This window comes from Plutella xylostella, chromosome 15 (genome assembly GCF_932276165.1).
Source record: "Plutella xylostella chromosome 15, ilPluXylo3.1, whole genome shotgun sequence".
NCBI lineage: Eukaryota > Metazoa > Arthropoda > Insecta > Lepidoptera > Plutellidae > Plutella > Plutella xylostella.
In genome coordinates this window covers 10367239-10389946 of record NC_063995.1, presented here as the reverse complement: position 1 = coordinate 10389946, position 22708 = coordinate 10367239, and the positions used below count along the sequence as shown (strand labels likewise).

The following is a 22708-nucleotide window of genomic DNA, read 5'->3' as shown; positions in this document are numbered from 1 at the left end:
TAAGCTTTACGGCTGTTTGCGGCTTTCATGCTGTTATATGCAGATTTCATCACGCACGTGGGATAGCACGCCATTTTCCCGCATCTCGTGTGCATATTCCACGCGTTACAATGAATACTTGTATGAACGCGTGCGGGGAAATCCAGCGTGCGTGGTCAAATCCGCATGCTGTTAAAAACAGCTTAAGTTAATGCCGAATTTCAACCGCTAACTCCGGTTTTTGTGGGAAAATACGGTACCTAAGCTACGTCCCTTCCAAATTTCAAGTGCCTACGCTACGTTTAGCCTGTGCGTGTCAGTCATGGGAATTCCGTATAGAAAATCACTGCACATTTTTCCTAAAACACCTACGTAAGTTTCATGGTTTTATCTTCAAAAATGACGCATAAGAACCAGATGACAATGAATGAAACCTCGTATTGAAAAGTACAGTCGTTTATTGGGTCGTTTTCGAGGACCTCAAAAAACTTAATATAAATTAAACTTCTAAAACTCAACACCCATAAAACTTTCAACCCCTATATTACACCCCACACTGGGTTTTTTTTAAATATGCTAATTATTATTTTTTTGTGATTATGTAGTGCCTAAATACAAAATATAATGTTTTTATCTTCAAAAATGACGAACTTCATACAAAATATGAACCCCTATTTCATCCCCTCACAGATCGAAGTTTCAAAAACGCTAGAACAAAATGTTTAATTATTGCTCATCAAGTGCTTAAATATAAAGTTTATTTAAAAAAAGATCTACCCCGGCCGGGAATCGAACCCGGGACCTTCGGCATAGCAGTCAGGGTCACTAACCACTACGCCAGATTTTTATCTTTTAAAATTAAGTATTCGCATACAACTTTTAACCCCCCCTTTTAACCCCTTACAACCTCCGTTTCGCAATAAAAAGTAGCCTATGTTCTTTCTCAGGGTCTAGACCATATATATACCAAATTTCATTCAAATCCGTTCAGTAGTTTTGGCGTGAAAGAGTAACAGACAGACAGACAGTTCCGGATATAATCAACAGATGGCACTAAAAGCGCAATACAGAGAGCTTGTATGGAACCGAGGCCAATTAATATGAAATTCTACATCGCGGTATTAAAGTTTTTCAGCTGTCTGAAATAAATACAAAACCTAATATATTAAATCTATTCTATTGTAGGAGAGTCAGACAGTGACTTTCGCATTTATAATATTAGTTAGGATTACCACACTAGCTCAAATTGAATATTGTAAGAACGTCCCGCTAAGAAAACTTCTACAGTGAAATGGTCATCAAGAGTGAAAACTTCTTGAGTAAAATGGTCACAAAGGGTGAAGACGACATTCAAATCCACTCTACTTGCCGCCCGCTAGCGTCAAATCGGAACTTTATGAATCATCCGTATTCTGTGGCTTATTGAACTGAGACCAACGCTGAGTTGGAACCTTTAGGCGGACCCTAGACCTACAGTAATATTTTGCAATATATTTATTGTGCAATAAGTTTTTAATCCAAATGACGTTTGCGCAATCTTCAATATTAACCCTAGACCATGAATTATATTGCACAATTGTCAATATTGCGCAATATAATTGATCGTCTAGCCTTAAGCAAATTTAGATACTGTTTAATTTATTGCTGCATTGCTTTAACAGTATACGTGCAGACCAAAACCGATTTAGATTCAATTCCAACATTAGCCTAAATTTGTTTTCTGAATCGCTCTAAAGTTTACAATAAAACATAAAACTCAAGATACACAAGACAATTTAAGGTAACTTGCACGAAACATTTTAAGTAAACTGAATCTTTTGTCCTCTTGGTTACTGACTCAGTTTAAATATTTGGTGTAATCCTGTATAAAAGAATATTTAAAAAAATAAATAATGTAATGTCCTCCTAGCCGAATTTCGACCACGGCGGCCAATCTCAATTGAGATCAGCCATCTACGCAGGAGTAGATTATAGTGCCCAAGTGTGTGCGCAGTACACAGGAGCACTCTCTGTTCCATCACTCTCATAACCCAATGGGACGGATTGGCCGACACGACTGGAGAGAGCTAGGCGCAGGACCGACTGCTTTACATGCCCATCCGACAGCATGGATCGTTTCACTGTTTCGGACATCAGGTGATCAGCCTTCTATGTCCTAACCAAACTTAGAACCACAATTTAGAAACAGAAATTGATAGTCCCACCCGGGAATCGAACCCGGGACCTCTGGATCATGAAGCGAAGCTTCTACCACAAGACCACAGAGGCAGTTTTAAAAAAATATTCTTTAATGTTCAAATGAGAAAAGATACCCAGAGCTGTTTAATCCTCAAGGAGATTATTTTAAGCTTCAAAAGCTGTGTAAAAGTATATTTTAGCTAAATCATATTTAAACTTATAAATTTGATCCCGGAGAAACCTGCCGAGTCAGCCGACGTGGGATGACGGCTGCTTGGGTACAGTCAGCTAAAAAGATACATAATACACCGAGTGAAAGATATAATAATATGTATAAATAATATTTTATAGTCTCATGCAGTACAAGCACTTTTACTTTGCACGATTAATGCCCAAAAATACAAAATGTCCAAGTAGGAATAATGAGTACAAATTTGTCCATCGTATGTATTACCCATCACTGGATTATAAAATAAAAGTTTTGCGCCAGCCATAATACCACAATTGTATGTATATTTTGCTGGACTGTACCTACTTACTTAGTCAAAATTTACTTTGTGCTAAAACAGCAGCGCTGCAACGTCTAGGACAGGTCCATTATTCTTACAGTATAGAATATTAAAAAAGTACTTAAGTATAGTTTTTTGACCAATACAGCCACATTTTTGTATGTAGCTATAGGCGAAGCTGAGTGGACTTATCAGACGTTTGACGTCACCGCAATTTTTACCTTCACCACACAATATGTGTGGTGTACCTGCACAATGTACTTCAAAAGGTTTAATCATACCGAGTCTTACTCTACGAGAAAATGTGATATTCACTAGTGGGGCATCGCACAAAGGGGGACTCGGCTTTCATCATACAGTGCGACCAACTTATCTGTTCCGGTGAGAGCGAACTAAATTGATCCCCTCTCTCTCTCTCTCTCAGCCTTCCATAGTCCACTGTTGGACATAGGCCTCTCCTAAAGATCGCCACCCCAAACGTTCACCCGCCATCTGCATTCAGCGAATTTATCCATATCACATTATTTACTAATGAATCATATATTTATATAGATTAGATAGAGCGAATTACCACTACTGGCAAACTTAAAATCTTATAGAATGAAGAAATATTTACGTGAGCTGTCACCGGAACAGATAAATTTATGGCACTGTACTTCGCGTGCCATTCAGCCACAGTATTGGTAAGAGACGCAATAGTGGAACACTCACAAAGCTTTCACATGCCAACTAATCAATGAGGACCAGTTGCAACTGCTACCCTAACACCACTGTAAATTACAGAGACTCTACAGACAAACTGTATAAAGTAAAACAGTTATGTGGGATAATAACTGTAAAACTAAAGGTATGATGTACTCGTATACAAAGGGCTGATTTTTCAATAGTCAGATACGTTATGTGAGGAATAAATTTATTGCTGTCACTGTCTCATACAAACATTCTGAAGCGACAGCATCAGAGTTATTGTTACTATTCCACAGATAACTTTTATCTGACCATTGAAAAATCAGCCCTTAAATAAATAAATTTAACCAATGAATAAAAGTTATTGGCACTTGTTTTTGTTGCAAAAAGCTAGCTTTGTTGGACTCGGAAGAGTGACAAATGAGTATGAAAATACATAGACCACCTCGTTCGTAATGGAAGGTTGGAAACCTGTTTTCCTTCACCATTTTGTAAGCGGATTACAATAAACAAGGATTTTCAGGCTAATTCCCCGCAAAAGCTTCTTGCGGACGTAAATTTTAATATTGTATTTTTTATTAGAGGAAATTTTCGGAAATTATTTACGGTTTTATTAAATAATGACTGTCAGGTTACAACCTGAACAGGTAAGGTAAGTACCTACACCTCAGAAATATCACAGTTTTTTTTTTAAGTAGCCTATTCAGTGTCCCACTGCTGGGCAAAGGCCTCCCCATGTTTATATTTGTTCTTATCACACTTTTTCTTAAGTTTAGAATAAGTTATTTGTATTGTGTTGTGGACTAGAAAATTGTATTAAAATCTCTGTTTTTTTACTTCTAGATATATTATAAACGGATATATGATGAGCTTACTGAACGAAGACAATAATTTCGTATACATTCTTTTTTGTACACTTTATTACCTATTTTTCCTGCACATCCTGCGGGTTGACTGGCAGAAAATGGTTTTAGCATTAATTCCACCCTTTGTACTTTTATTTTTGATATTTGTACAATAAATAGTTAAATAATAATAATAATTAATAAATAGTAGGAAGCTCTTAATTATTGCTGGAACTTAATCGCCAAAACTTCTAACAAGATACGATTAGAAACTTGACGATGGCGCTACACAGGAAGATAAGTTTCCATTATACCTAGTTTTTATTTTATTAATGAGTGCTTTGATAAAATACGACACGTGGTTTTCAGTATTAATGTGAATTTATGATGTCATGTTTGCAGTTGATAATAAAACGATTGATTGTGGTGATCCATATATTAATGTAATCGCGGTATTTAAAATCTCCAATATTATAATAATGATTCATTCGTATTATAATAATGGGATGGAAGGTCATTTTTTCTATATATATAAGGCATGTGTGGTATGTGTGATATGTTTATTATATAAGGTATGTGTTTAAGGGAATTATTGTAAATCTAGCCTAGCGCAGATTGCTTTTTTTTTAATTTATAGTTTTTTTTATATAAAAAGAAATTTTATTACACAAAAAACAGTTTAGGTACATACATTTTCCGTTAGGTACACTAATATTACACTATAATTTGCACATGTCTTATGTAAGGTATCTTAGTTAATAAAGTGGTCCCCAAACTAGGCTTTGTCTTTATTTATTAAAAATAAATGCACTTAAACATTGTTCGAATCATTTTTATCCATTGTAACAGGTTGTTTTACAATACAATACACTTTATTTGCACCAAGAATAAAAATTACAAATAAAACAAAACTTAAAAAATAAAACAGTACAAAGAGGCGGCCTTATTGCTTATAGCTATCTCTAAGCCACAGAAGGTGCACTTCTAGTTCCTTCAGGAAGAGCATTCCAGAGAACCCCTACACCATAGAAGTCGGTTTTATTAGATTGGTGAAGTAACATACCCATCAAAGCTAAATATGAAATATTTGTGTGGTACCATTCCGAACTGAAACATCATTAATAACCGCCTCCTACTCGCGATTCGTAACAAATGGCTCCACGTGTCTATCCGTAGATTAAAGCTTCAGTTAATCCGAGAATTAATTTTGTAATTTTCCACGACATTTCGTGAATATCTCAAATGTTCATTTTGTGGGGTACCTTTTTCATAATATATGTCGCTTTGTCACGCCGGCGAGATGGAAATTTCTCCAACCATTGCAAGATATTGTTTATGGCCAAAACGACGGCTTTTAAATTCAAATGATAAAATTGTATACATTTAACTAAAATACCTACTAATTAGAATATTCTACCGAGTTAAAATAAGGTTTTAAAAGCTATAATTGACGGATAGTGAACGGCGGTTAGGTCAATCACCGATGACCGATTGAATACCATCCCATTTCTGGTCTGATGTCATTGTTCATGTTCACACACTCTGTTATAATTAGTCTTCCAAAAATGAGGACTTCCTCGATATGAAACTCAAACATTCGCCGGCCATGTGACCTAAATGTGTTAACTCATCATAATATATCCCATTTTGCTCGTTTTTACGCAAAATGATCGTCGCACTACCAATATGTTATACTGGGTTCCGTAAAATAAATTTAGATGAATACATCTATTTAATAAATATGTACTCGTATTTAATAAAATACATAAATAACTTTATGTGATTACCTATATGAAACTGCGGCAGAATACACAGATAATGTTAGGTTGGATGATTAATGTGAGGCATTCAAATGTATTGAAAATTTATAACCACGTCAATTATTTTCATCGCACAATAGAGGTAGTTTTTTAAAATATTTCACTTTCATTTTGGTGATGTGTGGCAAACCGGAACTTACAAATAGAATCAATAAAATATTTATAAACTTAAGATTCAGAATACTCGAACTCTTTGATGATTTTCAGTGAACGAAAGTTACAGTGATTGAATGATCTTCGGTATTACCGTCTTCTAAAGAAGCGCTACGATTATTTATTATTTTCCTTTTGTTATGATTTATTTTTATTATTTAGAGCAGATTTTTCAATTGTCAGATAAAAATTTTCTGGGGAATAATTCTACTGCTGTAGCGTCAGAATATTTGTAAGTATGACAGTGACAGCAACAATTTTATTCCTCAGATAACATTTAGGTATCTGACTATTGAAAAATCAGCCCTTATTTATATTATACTTATATTATAATTTTCATATTTTGACGCTAATGTATGCTCACAACGTCGATTTCGTCAACGGCGTCCCCACACTCAGACTTTCGAAAACAAACACATCATTCATTGGGAACTGTATACGTTTTTATAATAAATTATCAAATGAAGCAATAAACCTTACTGAGCAAAAATTTAAGAATTATGTTTAAGCTACATTATGTAGTAAAGCTTACTATAGTATAAATGATTATTTAAACGACAAAAACGCGTGGTCTTGTCCACATCAGCTAAGGCTATTGAAAAAATGAAATGGATATAGGTACTTAAGTAAAATTGTAGGTACTAGATATAAGTAAAAATTGTAATAGATTATAAGGAAAAAGTTGAAAAGATGCTCGAGGAGTTTCTTTCGCCATTTCTTTCCTTCTCAATGAAGGGGCCTTTGTGAAATGGTGGTAGATGACTATCGACAAATAATTGTAAAATTTTACGTCGATTAAACCATTTGAATTTGAATTTTGCGTATTTCACCAAATTACACAGAGCAGCTAGTCTTTGACACCAAGCCGCTAAGATGAAGAAGTAGTATTTAGACAAGACAAAACATAATAATATTATGTAGTACATAAAACACACATAATAAGTATTTAACGAGAGTGAAATCTTCATAACACAAAGTGATCCAATGTTGTGTCGTAAAAGTTGGTCATAAAATATTTTATGAGCGATAAACATGATAAATGTAGCTTCGATCAAAGCAATCCCATAGTGCCTGGTAGTGCAGGGCGACACACCACCAGCCTTAACGACTAACTAGCGCCGCGTTAAGAAGATATATAGAAAAACCGAAATCGTTACATACTTAGTTTTAAAATTTTCGAAAACAGCGATTCTATGTACAAAATGTTTTTTTCTGAATTGCAAAGTAAGATCTAGAAGTACTTAATTATTCTAAATTGTATTAAAGTACCTCATATTTGAAAATAAATAAACAATCTCGGCACACGGCTTCAACAAACCCCTAAAAGCTCTAATATCCATAGCTCACTGACCGTCCCCTACCGCCGCCGCCGTCTATAGAACTGGAGTTTAGGGACCGAATTCCATAAGAGGAAATAAAATTATATCTACTTTCTGAAGACCTACCAATTCACATAATTTATCCTAATATTATAAATGCGAAAGTAACTGTGTCTGTCTGTCTGTCTGTCTGTCTGTTACTCTTTCACGCCAAAACTACTGAACAGATTTGAAAGAAATTTGGTATACATATGGTCTAGACCCTGGGAAAGAACATAGGCTACTTTTTATCCCGGATTTCCCACGGGAAAACTTTTTAAGGCGAAGCGAAGCGCGCGGGACCAGCTAGTATTTTATATTTTAACCCCTAACGGAAAAAGAGGGGTTTATAAGGTTAACGTGTTTGTGGTAAGTGTGGTAACTTAGCTCCTTCGATTTTCGTTTTGTCACTTTAGGGGTCTTGTTACCCTGAGTCTTTTGTCATGTTTTATGAAAATCGCTTCAGCCATTTGAAGATTATCAGCTCTTTTCTAATGGATGAGGGCATCTGATAAACTATATATGATGTGCGATCGATTCCAAATTTCTTGCCGTCTTACTTCAATATTTTAAATAAATATGTGGGGACATCTCACACACGGCCATCCGACCCCAAGCTAGGAAGAACCTGTGTTATGGGTGTCGGACAGCTGATATATCTACACAGATACATATTAAAAAGATAAACGACCACCAGACACAAGGCGAACACAAGTAAGTATTCATCGCACGAATGTTTGCCCTGGGCGGGATTCGAACCCGCGGCCCCAAGCTTCGGAAGCAATTTCACTGCCGCCTAAGCTACATAAAATATTGAAACTAGGTGTATGTTTTTTTACTATATTACTATACAGGGTGTCCCAAAAGTCAACGTCATCCCTTAAAGGGCTGATAGGTCAGCTCATGAAAGGCCAGAATATCACAATATGACCTTAGTAAAACTCGATAATTTTCGAGATATTGACACTTTTATAAATTTGCTGAAAATCGATACCTTGGATCAGTTTTTTGCGTGCCGCCGGTACAAAAATCCATATTGTTAGAATTTGTTTGGTGTTGCATCACCCTGTATAGCCCTGCTATTGATCGTAGTCAAAAAAAATATCGAGGAATGCTGTATGTTTAAAAAAAAACACGGTTTTCTTAGTCATAAAAGGTAATCGTATTTTTTATAAACAACTTTGACTCTACATACTGTAAAAAAAATATACCACGCAAACCTGGCACCTTATTTGAAAAGATTGCTCATTTAATGCAGTTTCCAAAATGGTATAAAACGTTGCTATTGTTTCAAATAACAAAAAAGTTATTGCTATTTTAGTACAAAACGACCTCGATGTAAAATTGTTTGAAGGAAATTTATCTGACTGAATTTATTAAGGGTAAGTCATGTTGGAATGAGTAAAAGTAAAATAGGTGGTGTGGCCGGGAGTGGGAAAAGAGACAACGTTGTCACAGTTACTAAAAAAAACGCATTTTGAGTATCTTTCTCGAAAAAAGTAGACTATAGCAACTTCACATTCCCCATAAATGTAGCGCATGGTAACGTACATTCCTGAGTAGTGCTAATGTGTGATATAATGAAGTAAAACGCTTACACATGTACATTGTACACCCACAGTATCCAAAAAAGGGACAGATCAGTTTGTCATTAACATTACCTCTAATTACTTGTTATTTATTTTAAAGTTATTGTTAAACAAAACAAAGTGAAACTCTCAAAATTATGATTATGACCATTAATGAGTATTATTTTTTGCTGATTATGTACTTAATATAATAATGTGGTGTTATAATTTTGAGAAATAAAAATAAAAGTCAATAAATGTTTGTTTTTTTTTTAAATAAGGTGTAAAAAATGCAAAATATGTTTTATAAGAGTTTGGTAAGTTTTTTCTTAGCTATTTTTGCGTCATCTATGTTGTCACGGCTGACCCCATCACCTATTTTACTTTTACTCATTCCAACATGACTTACCCTTAATAAATTCAGTCAGATAAATTTCCTTCAAACAATTTTACATCGAGGTCGTTTTGTACTAAAATAGCAATACTTTTTTGTTAATTAAAACTATAGCAACGTTTCATACCATTTTGGAAACTGCATTAAATGAGCAATCTTTTCAAATAAGGTGCCAGGTTTGCGTCGTATATTTTTTTTACAGTATGTAGAGTCAAAGTTGTTTATAAAAAAATACGATTACCTTTTATGACTTTGAAAACCGTGTTTTTAGGGTTCCGTAGCCAAAATGGCAAAAACGGAACCCTTATAGTTTCGTCATGTCCGTCTGTCCGTCTGTCCGTCTGTCCGTCTGTCACAGCCGATTTACTCGGAAACTATAAGTACTACAGTGATGAAATTTGATGGGAATATGTGTTGTATGAACCGCTACAAAAATATGACACTAAATAGTAAAAAAAAGAATTGGGGGTGGGGCCCCCCATACATGTAACTGAGGGATGAAATTTTTTTTTTCGATGTACATACCCGTGTGGGGTATCAATGGAAAGGTCTTTTAAAATGATATAAAGTTTTCTAAAAAACATTTTTCTTAAAGTGAACGGTTTTTGAGATATCAGCTCTCAAAGTCGTAAAAAGTATGTCCCCCCCCCTCTATTTTTATAACTACGGGGTATAAAATTCTAAAAAAAATAGAGGTGATGCATGCTAATTAACTCTTTCAACGATTTTTGGTTTGATCAAAGTATCTCTTATAGTTTTTGAGATAGGTTGATTTAACTGTAATTTTGATTTGCTGCTACGGAACCCTTTGTGCGCGAGCCCGACTCGCACTTGGCCGGTTTTTTTTTTTTTTAACATACAGCATTACTCGATATTTTTTTTGACTGCGATCAATAGCAGGGCTATACAGGGTGATGCAACACCAAACAAATTCTAACAATATGGATTTTTGTACCGGCGGCACGCAAAAAACGCATCCAAGGTGTCGATTTTCAGCAAATTTATAAAAGTGTCAATATCTCGAAAATTATCAAGTTTTTACTAAGATCATATTGTGATATTCTGGCCTCTCATGAGCTGACCTATCAGCCCTTTAAGGGATGACGTTGACTTTTGGGACACCCTGTATATTTCATCACAATGCCGTATTCGCCCAACTCCCAAAAGACCAAACAACTTTGAGAATGTAATCAAGCATATTATGCGTATCCCTTCGGGTATTTATATTTAATCATCTTACATCAATATTCCCAACAAGATTAGTTTCGTTCTTATTACGAAAGTATTAACGGCAATCTTCGACCAACAAAAACAACAACAAAATATAAAAGTATGTATATGGTCCATTTTCATTAACGAGGTGTTTACTGCCGCACCATACAAAGCCCCAGGTTATTATGATTTTAGTTATATAACTTATTATAACCATGGAAAGAATGGAATTAATGATATAAACTTTCTGTAGCGGTCGATAAATAATATTAATAGTAATGTGTCTTTTCGTTTAGAAACTCTAAAACATAACCAATAATGTTGTAAAACGCCAAACATCAGTTGGTTACTAATAATATAAATGTAATGTAAATAATTTAGCTAGTAACTAAATTGTTTGATCTTTAACAGTATGGAATTTAATTTCAAGAACCGTAATACAAAAAGGTTCCGTTTATAAGTTTATTTATTTTACTATTACTTACCTATTAATTATTTTTATAAATTAATTACTGTTGAAGAAAATTTTGGAGCTTTAGAATTTGATGTTTAACTCCACATCTTAAAAGTATCACTTTAGTGTTAGCTATGAACGATAAAGGATTGAAGATTTAATCACCAAGTGCATCCTAACGTAAAAACCCATTTTATCTTAACAAGGTACTAGGAGCTTCTATAGGTTAGGGGGTGTTTCACAATGTCTGGATAATGGCTACCTGTGGGATAAAAGACGTGCCGTCACTCTCTGTTATTATTTTTCAGTAATCAGTGTTACTTTCACTGTTACGTAACGAAACCAACAATAGTTTGCACTAAACGAGCTTGGATCATTCAAATTCAGTGTAGTTAGAATTAGCTTTCATTGCCGGCCGAAATATGCAGAGTAAATTTTCATATTCGCATAAACATGAGCTAAATCACGTCATAAGGTGCCCGTAAACGAGCTCTGTGCAGCAATAATAAGCTTTTTTACCCGTTAAAGAAAATAAAGAAAGAAAGAAAACAACCTGCACTAGGTCAACATGGTGGACTAGGCCTAAAAACCCTTCCTTCAGTAGAAGAAGTCCCGTGCCCCAGCAGTGGGGATGTGATGGGTTGTTATGATGATGAAAATTTCTATAGAGAAAAATGATCCAGAATTTCATGAATTTACACTCGGCCTGCGTTATTACGGTATAATATATTATATAAACCATGCAAAAAGAGGAGTTCTATAAATTTTATGTATTCTGTCTGTCGCACCGTAGCAAAACAATGGGTTTGCGATATGGATGTGATGAATTGATAAAATATATATAATATATAATTATTAATATTCTGTAAAAAATGCCAAAGAATAGGTATAAGGTCCAATGTATCCCCAGCCGTTGTTAGCTTAGGTCGGGCTCGGGTAGACTCTCGAATATTGATTAAAATCGCACAGGTAGATAATTTACCCACTCGCTTCGCAATAACCTGGAAACCTATCGTATGTTCCCTTACCCTTTACCTACACTTAAAACAGCCAGACCTTCTTACTCAGGACTTCAGGACTGTTTACTAAAAAAAGCTTAATATATTTACATCAAAAAATATATTTAAGCATACTTAAATAAATGTTTATTCATTTATATAACAAAATATTGATTGAGTATTACAATGTTTTGTTTGTATTACCCAATTTCATCGTTTGTTTATAAATAATTTCCACCTCGCTTACACCAAATCATTTTCACCTTCCGCGCCCGGTACAGCCGTAGGGCTCACCCAATAAATAAACGTTCTTTTCAGAATTCACACAAACAACATTAAACATAATGATTCACTGAAGACATAACACATACCTTCAGAGTTGCAGATGAGTCCAAACACAAAACCGCACGAAGTTGTGCAAGAATTCAAAATAAAAACCAGGTCACTAAAGTGCGCCCGATGCGTTAACACTAATACACACACAGTGAATAGAAAGAGTTAAAAACGTTAGACTAGGGGGTTTAAGGCGAGAATTATTGCGAAAGATTGAGTTTAGGGGGAGTTTTCATTAATGATTTGTTGGTTTTTGATCGCGTCCGCGTCAGGGAAGCCGGCTACAGGCGTCCGCTCGCTTCGAGGCGTGAACCGCGACTGACGGGCGCACGGCTGAAAAGTTCAGAGTTTCAGGTTTATTTATATTGCTGTATGGTCGGGATTCCCCTGGCCGTGTGTGTAAAGGTGTGCTCGTCGCGAGAGCCGGCGTGTCGCCTGAACTGAGGCCAACTATACCGGGGAAATCGAGTTAACAATCTCTCAATACGTACTTACTGTAATGTAACCAATTGGCGTACAATAAAATTGGAAAGTTTCAGTGTTTCAGTGGCTCGATATGGAGCTAGAAATCGTCTTCACTATGGCGGTGGTCACAGGAGAAGATGTGGTGTGCCATCCGCCACCTAGTGCCTCTGCTCTGGATATGCTGTAACTATCATCTGTTAAGATGCTGTGGCCACTGATGATGATGATGATGACGGTGGTCCACTTACAGGGTGACTCGCATTTTAAAATAAACAGTTAAGGACATAAATAGGAATATAATGACCTTTCATTGTTAAATACTGCTTGATAAAAGACAATTTGGATTCGGATTGTTAAGTGACAAACGCGTGACATCCCACATTTTCAGTTAAAAGTTAACCAGACACATCATGATTGTTTACGCATATACAATCTCGTCATGTTCACCTTATTTTATTGGCCAAGTGGATTTGCCAGGTGTGTGCGTAGCGTGAACTACAGGCCTTGAAGATAAATAGGGCGGGAGACATTTTTCACGCATCGCGCCCTGATTGGGGGTAATAGTACGAGTACAGTCAGCTTCATAAGTAGTTGTACTAGTATTCTATTGAATAGAAGAATAGAATAACATTCATTCGACTTAAAATTTTACAATTACTTTGTTACACAAAATTTTGAGTGTACCACCATTTCACAAAAGCTGAGGAGAAGAAATAGTGAAAGAAATTCCTCGAGCATCTCTTCAACTTTTTGCACGCTTTAAAATCCCCGTAAAGTGGAATTGCGAGTGGCACTGGTGGTGGTCTGACAGTTCACACAGACCATTAAATGACTTCAATGACGTCTCTGTAACCAAATATGTTTATCATTTGTAATTTTTCCGGCCATAATGACCATTATTATTAATTATTTAATGTATGTGCTGTTTAGATTATAATAGAATAAGGTTTTGAAATGCAACTGTGATTATTATTATGTATATGAAATAAATACAACACAATACATTTTTACGTGCATGAACGAGGCGTCATCGGCGTTGTCTTGATGGCGTTAATTGCATTAAAGTAGCCGGATTTCCACCGTGAAAGAGAAATGAGCGGAAAATAGCAAAGCGGAACAGACTTTTTAATTTAATAAATCACCAACCGCCTATTTATTAATTCAAACATTGACGGTTTGTCAGTTTGACACAAAAGTGTGTATCTACTTATGTGCCTGACTGTACTCCTCCACGCGTCTGGGCGCAGCTGACTTTCCACGAACTATAATAATGTGAATTATTTTTTGAAGCGAAAATATTTAGTATTCGGTAATAGATACTTTATTTAAAGTCATGTAAAAAGGTATTTTATTGCCATGTAATGTAGCAGCTCAGCAGGAGCTGGTCTGGATCACCGGGGAGCGACCCCTGGGCGAATCGACCTGCCTGGCCTACCCCGAGAGTAGGGGTTGGGTGCTATATTGTAATGTGATACTTACCCTTATGACTAATGTTCCTAGTGCTTAGGGCTGGTACCTACCTAATAACTCTCAATTAATATGTACCGGGAAGCGGTCTTAGACTAGCTCAGCTTGGCGCCGGCCTCTGAAGGAGTACCTGGTCGCCTGGGGGATCTACAATGACCGTGAAGCGGTCCTAGCTATCCTGATCTTGATCCTGAGGCCCCTGGAGGGAAATAACCTCGGTAGGTGTACGGGGTGAGAATTAATAATGCCGATTAATTAGTGTAACACAATTTAGGCGGCACTGGACCCGCTTTATTTACAACCAGGTTAACTTATATATCTAGGGAAAGTTTCAGTGTTTCAGTGGCTCGATATGGAGCTAGAAATCGTCTTCACTATGGCGGTGGTCACAGGAGAAGATGTGGTGTGCCATCCGCCACCTAGTGCCTCTGCTCTGGATATGCTGTAACTATCATCTGTTAAGATGCTGTGGCCACTGATGATGATGATGATGACGGTGGTCCACTTACAGGGTGACTCGCATTTTAAAATAAACAGTTAAGGACATAAATAGGAATATAATGACCTTTCATTGTTAAATACTGCTTGATAAAAGACAATTTGGATTCGGATTGTTAAGTGACAAACGCGTGACATCCCACATTTTCAGTTAAAAGTTAACCAGACACATCATGATTGTTTACGCATATACAATCTCGTCATGTTCACCTTATTTTATTGGCCAAGTGGATTTGCCAGGTGTGTGCGTAGCGTGAACTACAGGCCTTGAAGATAAATAGGGCGGGAGACATTTTTCACGCATCGCGCCCTGATTGGGGGTAATAGTACGAGTACAGTCAGCTTCATAAGTAGTTGTACTAGTATTCTATTGAATAGAAGAATAGAATAACATTCATTCGACTTAAAATTTTACAATTACTTTGTTACACAAAATTTTGAGTGTACCACCATTTCACAAAAGCTGAGGAGAAGAAATAGTGAAAGAAATTCCTCGAGCATCTCTTCAACTTTTTGCACGCTTTAAAATCCCCGTAAAGTGGAATTGCGAGTGGCACTGGTGGTGGTCTGACAGTTCACACAGACCATTAAATGACTTCAATGACGTCTCTGTAACCAAATATGTTTATCATTTGTAATTTTTCCGGCCATAATGACCATTATTATTAATTATTTAATGTATGTGCTGTTTAGATTATAATAGAATAAGGTTTTGAAATGCAACTGTGATTATTATTATGTATATGAAATAAATACAACACAATACATTTTTACGTGCATGAACGAGGCGTCATCGGCGTTGTCTTGATGGCGTTGATGACCGTGAAGCGGTCCTAGCTATCCTGATCTTGATCCTGAGGCCCCTGGAGGGAAATAACCTCGGTAGGTGTACGGGGTGAGAATTAATAATGCCGATTAATTAGTGTAACACAATTTAGGCGGCACTGGACCCGCTTTATTTACAACCAGGTTAACTTATATATCTAGGGTACTTACAGCTTATGTACTTAATATTAACACACTACACAAATGCACAAATACCTATCACGGTTATTGATATTTATATTGGTCGGGCCCTGAAGGGGCCTACGCGGATGTTTCTAACTTAATAAGGGGAAGGAGTACAGGGTACGGGAGGTCGGGCGAATACCGGTGGTACGTGTGGACTTGTTCCAGGATTTGTGGAGTGTATTTGTGTTGGTAAGAACGTGTGGCTGAGGGCCGGTGTGTGTTCAGCGATTGTATAGTTCGGTACACGGCCGCTTTAAACTAGGCGACCCAGGCGTCCGTGTATTCCGGGGAACCTCGATCCGCTAGTAGGCGACCCACAGCGTAGGGAGGACGGTGTAGTGAGAATAGTGTGCGTGAATAGATACTTAAATAGATAGAGGTGCGGGGAAGGATATCGGGAACGGACTGGTCACTCGCCGGAGCAGGAGGTGACGAATGGTGCCTGCGCGGCGGTCTGGCGGCTATTTATAGGCGGGTCGCCCCGCGCCCCTTGTATTCTCCGGAGTCGCCTGTGTGGTGCCCCACCTCGACTTGCGGGCGCTCTTGTGGCTTCGGTATGTGGGTAGGTGCGGTGGATGCTTTGGTAACGGTTCGTTACATTCTCCCCCCTCAGCAGGAGAATTTTTACCTGGTAAAAATTCACAGGTTATGTAGTTACATACAAGAAAAAATAAAGAGAAAGGTGCATGTACTGGTGCATTTGTTTACAACATGTTCCTACTTTATTATCTGGATTCAGGATACATAGGTACATTTTATTTACATAGATATCTATTTCAGGTTAATTAACATTTACAATACTAATAACTTTGGTAAAAAAACAAGATTAGACGGTATAGTCCATGAGCATTTCATCATTGCTTGGTGCATGTGTCAGGATATTCGGTATATTCGGGGTTCTTTTCTACCTAAAAGATGTGAATATTTTGTTTTTACAAGACATGAGCAATGATAAAATGCATGGTTGGATTTACTTACATTGTAGGCTATGTATGTGTAACTTATTGTGTATTGATATCCATTTTCCTGGTAATTACATTAGGTATACGGTTTCAGCTTTTCGGTTTTAGATTATTTACATTGCAAATAACATAAAATTTATACGGCATGTGCCCTTGCGCTGAAATTTACTCGGTCGGTTTGGCACTTGACATTTAAAATTCTAACCTGTGTACGTTCACAGAGTAACGTATTGGGCTGCGTTCAAAAATATTACAATCCTTATTCTAAGTCTGAGCAAAATTTTTACTTGTGACTTGGATGTAAAAAGGTGGATGTTATACGTTTAACATGTCTGTGTGTCTATTATTTACTTACATTATATTAAACTACGGACGGACGGTGTAAAATGTGTGCATTTGCGTTTACATTTTTACCTATTTCTATATTTTCAATATAGATTGCGGTTTTTCGGTTGTATATTTATAATTAAATTACAAATTATACATAATAAGATTTATATGGTATGGTACGGAATGACTAATTCATAAATATACAAATGTTTTAACTTTTTACGGCTATTTGTCTTCAATCTTCATTATGTTGATGATTGAGGGTAGGTTTGGAATAATCGGTTTGTTCGGCATCGCATGAGTACCGCGGCTAGGCACATCTGGCGATGGGTGATGACGTAGTCGGTAGGTTATTACTGCTTCGGTTCGGTGGAATTTGGTTGCAGCGAGTTTGATGACGATGATTTTAGTCGTTCTTTGTACTTTTTCATATGATGAAGAACATCTTTGTACATCCCGGGCCAGTAATATGTTTCAGCAATGCTTTTTAGGATTTTTCCCGTGCTTCGGTGGCCTGTTGTTGTCGGTTCATTAAGGTGTTGCTCGATAATCGACCTTCTTTTCACTGTCGGAACGCATATTTTCCACTGCGATTGAGAATTGATCTTGACCCCGTATCTCGGATTTACAATTCGTTTATGGAGTGAGCCGTTTTTAATTGCGAATGTTGGGTCATTTTCAGGTGATTTTCGGGTTTCGGTCATTTTCCTCTCGAACCATCCTTTTCGTTCCTGGATTGAAGCTGTGTCGGGATATCTTGGTGGATGTAGTTGGTTAGGTTTTTTCTTTTGCTTGCGGGATTTTGATTTTCTTGCGCCGTTTATTATATTATTGTCTGGTGGCGTTGATTCTGGTGCGACGTTTTCGGTGACTTTCGGTATATTTTCAGTGTTGTTGTCCCAGGTTATTGTGGCTCCTGCTTTTCTTAGTAGGTCTATGCCTATGATAACTAGGTTTGGCGGTGAATAAGCTGGTAGTACGAAGAGTTCGTGTGTTAATTTTCTCTGCCGTATCTCGATTTCTGGGTCTATTTTGAGTTTCACGTCCATGACTCTGCCGTCTGCGACGGTTACTCGCATCCCTGCGACTTTTTCTGTGTCGGCGTTTGTAGAGTTCTCTTCATAGATGTTTCTACTGATGTAAGATCTGGTGGAGCCTGTATCAATCAACGCTCGGTATGTCATGTTCCCTATTTTTACGTTTTCGAAGATTCGGTATTCTGGTTGGGTTTCTTCGGCGGTTATGTTCGTGTCTCCGAACTTAGTTTCTCTTCTGCAGCAGTTGCGCGTTAGTCTCCCGAGGACTCCGCATTGGCTACAGAACAGTACTTGCCTGCCCCGGCATTCCTTGTGTGAGTGGCCTGCTTTGCCGCAGTTCCAACAGCACGTGGTCTTGTCGTATTTTTCGTGTATTTTACGCGGTTCTGGTGATGTTTCTGGATAAACTTTCGGTGTTTGACGGTGTCGGTCTGGTCGGTGATTCCACTGTTGAGATGAGGATTCTTGTGTGATCTGCTCGTACTCGGCTGCTTGTTTGATTAATTCCCCGAGGCTGGTGAAGTCTTGCTTCTTGATGTAGTACTTGTAGTTCGCGTTCATGTTTTCGTAGACTCTTTCTTCTTTTTCTGATTTGGTCATTTTTCCGTACCTTCTCATCAGGGTTTGTATGTCGGTCAGGTAATTGACGAAAGATTCACGGTGGTGTTGTTTTCGTGCGATGATCATCTCGAGCAGGTTCTTCTCGTATCCCGCCGGGTAGAAGAATAGTTTGAAGTCTTTCAGGAAGTCTTCCCACTTTTCCCAGCTGTCTGAGTTGTTTCTGTACCATAATAGCGGTTTACCTCTTAGTACTTTAGGTAGTACCTGGAGTAGTCGGTCCTGCGGGACGTCGCTTGATGACGTCAGTTCATCCAAACGCTCGATGAACTCAACCGGGTCGCATGCGGTGTCGAACGAAATATCCCATTCCCTCACGATGGCTGACAGGTTCAGCTGGCTCGCGGTTTTGGTCTGGTCTTCGGATGTCATCTCGAAGGTCTCCTCCTCTTCTTCTCTGATGTGGTCGGACAGCTGCTTCCTCAGCTTGTCAACGGTTAAATTTACGGTCGGTAGCTTCCTTTCCCTACTTTCCCTTATTAATTCCTCTTTACTAAGGTTATAAATCCAAGAAGTTGGCATTTGATGCTGTATATTTACCTAATATAAAACGGGGCCAGTTTGTAATCGGTTACGGAAATTTAAATAAAAATGACCAACACAAATTTACTTGCTCTTAACTTTTGAATTGTAATTTTTGTTAAACGGGGTCGGTCGGTCGGTTGTCGGTCTATTTTTAGAACAATTACGGGTAGATAGTTAAGTTGAACGGTTAGTCGGTCGGTTGGTTATTTCTGGTGATTTACGATTTATTACGGGGGGCTAAATAATATGAAATATTGATGAGAATTAGTGGATTTTACGTTGGGCGCCAAATGTAATGTAGCAGCTCAGCAGGAGCTGGTCTGGATCACCGGGGAGCGACCCCTGGGCGAATCGACCTGCCTGGCCTACCCCGAGAGTAGGGGTTGGGTGCTATATTGTAATGTGATACTTACCCTTATGACTAATGTTCCTAGTGCTTAGGGCTGGTACCTACCTAATAACTCTCAATTAATATGTACCGGGAAGCGGTCTTAGACTAGCTCAGCTTGGCGCCGGCCTCTGAAGGAGTACCTGGTCGCCTGGGGGATCTACAATGACCGTGAAGCGGTCCTAGCTATCCTGATCTTGATCCTGAGGCCCCTGGAGGGAAATAACCTCGGTAGGTGTACGGGGTGAGAATTAATAATGCCGATTAATTAGTGTAACACAATTTAGGCGGCACTGGACCCGCTTTATTTACAACCAGGTTAACTTATATATCTAGGGTACTTACAGCTTATGTACTTAATATTAACACACTACACAAATGCACAAATACCTATCACGGTTATTGATATTTATATTGGTCGGGCCCTGAAGGGGCCTACGCGGATGTTTCTAACTTAATAAGGGGAAGGAGTACAGGGTACGGGAGGTCGGGCGAATACCGGTGGTACGTGTGGACTTGTTCCAGGATTTGTGGAGTGTATTTGTGTTGGTAAGAACGTGTGGCTGAGGGCCGGTGTGTGTTCAGCGATTGTATAGTTCGGTACACGGCCGCTTTAAACTAGGCGACCCAGGCGTCCGTGTATTCCGGGGAACCTCGATCCGCTAGTAGGCGACCCACAGCGTAGGGAGGACGGTGTAGTGAGAATAGTGTGCGTGAATAGATACTTAAATAGATAGAGGTGCGGGGAAGGATATCGGGAACGGACTGGTCACTCGCCGGAGCAGGAGGTGACGAATGGTGCCTGCGCGGCGGTCTGGCGGCTATTTATAGGCGGGTCGCCCCGCGCCCCTTGTATTCTCCGGAGTCGCCTGTGTGGTGCCCCACCTCGACTTGCGGGCGCTCTTGTGGCTTCGGTATGTGGGTAGGTGCGGTGGATGCTTTGGTAACGGTTCGTTACAGCCATGCCGTAAAAGTCTATTTTTTTATTTGATTTTACATTTGTATCCGCATTTCTCAGACTAGACGTTAGTTTAACTGGCTAATGTTGGGAAGAAAAAAAAAAAAAAAAAATTCCTCAGAGAGACAGTCGTTACAATAATAGGGTTCTCATGATAAACAGATATTACTCAGAGGCGTTCCCTCGCTAAAAGCTTCATTAGACATTAGCGTTTCGAAGCAAATTAGCAACTTATGAGCCCACTTTAGGCTTGTCCCTGAACTCGAATTAGTTATATTTAAGGACTGCGCAGACGAGCTACTATCCCCCGGGTACTTTTGTCTCCGTCGATACACAGGATGTTGCAAAAAGGATATACTAGGTGACGACCGAATGGCGTAGTGGTTAGTGACCTGACTACTGAGCCGATGGTCCCGGGTTCGATTCCCGGCTGGGGCAGATATTTGTTTAAACACAGATATTTGTTCTCGGGTCTTGGATGTGCCCGTAAAATGGCAATAGGCCCGCCCCCTATTACATTGGGACTATCATTACACTCTGGCGAAAAGTGGGTGCAGCAATGCACCTCTGCCTACCCCGCAAGGGAGTACATTAGTACAAGGCGTGAGTGCGTGTTTATTTTTTTTTTTAACACACTATTTTTATAATTTGTTATTCGATACATTTTATAAGAACAGGTCGCACACGGTAGAATGAATAAAAATTATAATATAATATTGTTATTATTTCAAAAGATCTAAATATATCGATATATATAGTCGGATTAAAAAGAACTTGGGTTTACATAACAATTCATGAGAAACTATTTAGTTAATTAGAATTAATTAGAAAAAACAAAAACTATGTACGATAAAGAAAGAAAGAAAGAAAGAAAGAAAATACATTTATTTCACACACACACGGAAACAACACAAAAAATAAATAATAAAACAAATAATAAAAAAAAAAAAAAAAAAAGCCAAAGGAAAATGAGCAAGGGTGTTGCTTCCCGGTGCAGAAACGGGTTCTAGCTCAGCTTGGTGCTATGATAAACCATAGCGCTGGTTTTCAGCTAGAACCCTGGGTGAAGTCACGGACTGACTTGACATAAAATATTATTCAAAAAAGTAAACAAATAAGAACTATAGTTATAGATTATGATAAATTATAAAGTATAAACTTATGAAGTGTCGAGAGCGCGGGCATAAAAAAGTGGGTCACAGGGGAACGCGGACGGGCGGGGGGAAGGGAGCCGGCAGCGTGCCTCAGCCTGCGGCGGCGCGTCGAGCCATTTCAGTCTGAAAAAGTCGCCCACGGCTGGAGCACGTCCGTGCAGCTCACGCCCCGCTCCCCGCGGCGCCCCGGAGCGCTCGCGGCGCCCGCGCAACCTGTTTCACACGCACACATAGCACATAGTAAAGTAACGTAGTACTACGATGGTTTTGCGTGTTGGAATATCAAACCGGCTGGTTACATACGCTGAGGAATTAAATTATTGTTCCTACAACAACACTATAAACCATGGTGAGTTATTAACTATTTACATTATTATTCTTAAATATATAAACTAGATACCTATTTAAATTTAATCTTTCATTTGTTCAATATAATTACAGAAATTTAATAAAAAAATTACAATATATGTAGAATTATAATAAGTATTTACTTAGTTACCTAATCTGTATTAGTTAAGCATTATTTAAAATTTTGTTTTTTTTTTTCAGGTGTTATGCCATGATGCTTTTATTTACCATAAATACCTATGCTGTAGTATGGTTGGCTGACTATCATAATAATATAATTATGTACACGGCTGCATTATGTGAAAACGGGTTTATACCTACTCAATAAAAGCCTATGCAATTGCATGGACCGTGGCTACTTTGCAAGGCTTTGGTTGGAGACACTCGCTTGGGACAGCTTTACCTTCTGGCTTATCGTGATATGCTTTAAGTTAGTATAACAATTTATTTAACTTTTGT

At 38.1% G+C, this 22708-nt stretch overlaps 1 protein-coding gene and 1 long non-coding RNA gene across 2 annotated transcripts in view; one reads left to right on the top strand and one right to left on the bottom strand.

The window, feature by feature from the left end:
• Positions 1-22708, bottom strand: part of LOC105383687 (diacylglycerol kinase eta) — a 149293-nt gene that overhangs the window by 100035 nt on the left and 26550 nt on the right. The gene's annotated exons all lie outside the window — the stretch shown is intronic.
• Positions 14608-15931, top strand: LOC125489632. Its single transcript, XR_007267109.1, has 2 exons — positions 14608-14725; positions 15888-15931. It is a non-coding gene; the product is annotated as an uncharacterized LOC125489632 (long non-coding RNA).